Source organism: Jaculus jaculus, chromosome 10, assembly GCF_020740685.1.
Source record: "Jaculus jaculus isolate mJacJac1 chromosome 10, mJacJac1.mat.Y.cur, whole genome shotgun sequence".
NCBI lineage: Eukaryota > Metazoa > Chordata > Mammalia > Rodentia > Dipodidae > Jaculus > Jaculus jaculus.
This window is the reverse complement of record NC_059111.1, coordinates 47,862,732-47,864,478: the sequence shown is the minus strand read 5'-3', so window position 1 is coordinate 47,864,478 and position 1,747 is coordinate 47,862,732. Positions and strand designations below refer to the sequence as shown.

General features: G+C 36.9%; 1 pseudogene; it reads right to left on the bottom strand.

Moving 5' to 3' along the window:
• Window positions 1–757: 757 nt before the first annotated feature.
• Window positions 758–1,106, bottom strand: LOC101603513 (annotated as a pseudogene).
• Between the last annotated feature and the right edge of the window lie 641 nt (window positions 1,107–1,747).

The window sequence follows — 1,747 nt, the reverse complement described above, 5'->3', positions numbered from 1 at the left end:
CACAATAATTTTTCCCTGACATTATAATAGGAAGTACTGGAAAAGTTAAAATCCTACAATTTTAATACAATATCTAAAATGAATATATTATAAAAATTATGAGGAAATGTTAAAAGTAGAAATGAGACTGGGGAAATGGGACAGTACTTAAAGGTACTTGAGTGCAAAGCCTACCAACTAGAGTTTGATTCCCTGCACGCACACACACAGAGCTGAATATAAAATGGTGCACATGTCTGTGATCTGAACATACCTACAATTGGACATGGACCCAGGAGAATCTAAAGCTTACTGTTGGCCACCTACACTGGCATGAGTTTGTAGTAGAAGAACCAAGAGGGACTTTGTCTCAAGGTGGAAGAAGGGTACAGACACTTCAAGTTATCTTCTGAACTCTACATACACATAATGGTATGCAGCCACCCCCCCACACACACATGAATACACACATGAAAATAAGCACATAAGTAAACAAATAAATAGGTTTAAATACAGAAATGGAGACAGTGACTAATATGTTATGATAATTCAAAAGTGTTTGAATTACAGCTTCTAACATTAATCTATCTAAAGAGACTAATAATTAGGAAAAAATGTCATGATGCAATCTTATACCTAATAAAATGTTTCTATCTCATATGTATTTAATATATGTATTCATATCTATATATACATTTCTATATACTTAATAGCTAATACTAGTAATGTATTTACATTTGTTTTTAACTGAATAACTCAGTTTATTAAAATAATTGACTTAGGCATCTGCAATAGTGACTTTAACCTCCACTCCTGGCTCAATACTGATGAAAGTCATCTGCTTAACAATGTCAGAAGGACTATGTAAATCAATGAGTCGTTTGTGGATTCTCATCTGGAAGTGATCCCATGTCTTGGAATCTTTACCACAATGTGTTTTCCTTGTAGTTATTCTCAGTGTCTTGGTGGACATGCTAACTGGTCACATTGAGGTTCATATCCTTGCCTCCTCTGATCAAATGAGCACACAACTTCTCCAGGGACTTTATGCTGTGGCTGGTGAGGCTGATTAGGATTCTGTGAATGGCCAATTCAGGTTCCATGGGTTTCCTATTCTTAAATGCCATGGCTGGAGGCACAGCTTCCTGACTGACTTGTTCCTCGATGAGAGTGAACAGTGGTGAGTCAGAAGCAGGAGCTGGAAAGGAGGGAAGCTCCAGTATACTCACAGCTGTGTCTCAGAATGCTATATTTACATTATTAAATGAAATAGTGCATAATTTACTACATTGCAGATTTTTTTTTCTAAATATAAAAACAGGGCTAAAGCTGGACATGGTGGCACACACCTTTAATTTCAGCACTCAGGAGGCAGAGGTAGGAGGATTGGCATGGGTTTGAGGCCACCCTGAGACTGCATAATAATAAATAAAATTTAAATATTAAAAAAAACTCTGAAGCAAATTTTAAGTGATAAGGCTTCATTGGAAAGCGTAATTCTAAAGCAAGAAATCCAAGCTCAGAAATAAAATTAGCCATGGAGGGAGGGGAAACAAATTTGGTTAATGATTATTACTAGGCTGTCACAGCTTCAAAACAAACCTAGCTGATAGTTCACTTCAGTGGATAGTTTACAGACAAGCCATACCCTCTATGTTGGAAGGGTCCAAAGTAGTCACTGGATAATTGAACAGGAAAATTATTGGTGAGATCCTTTGCTCCTTTTGTTACCTGGGTCAAATGTCTCCTTACAGGGTACTAACCCCCT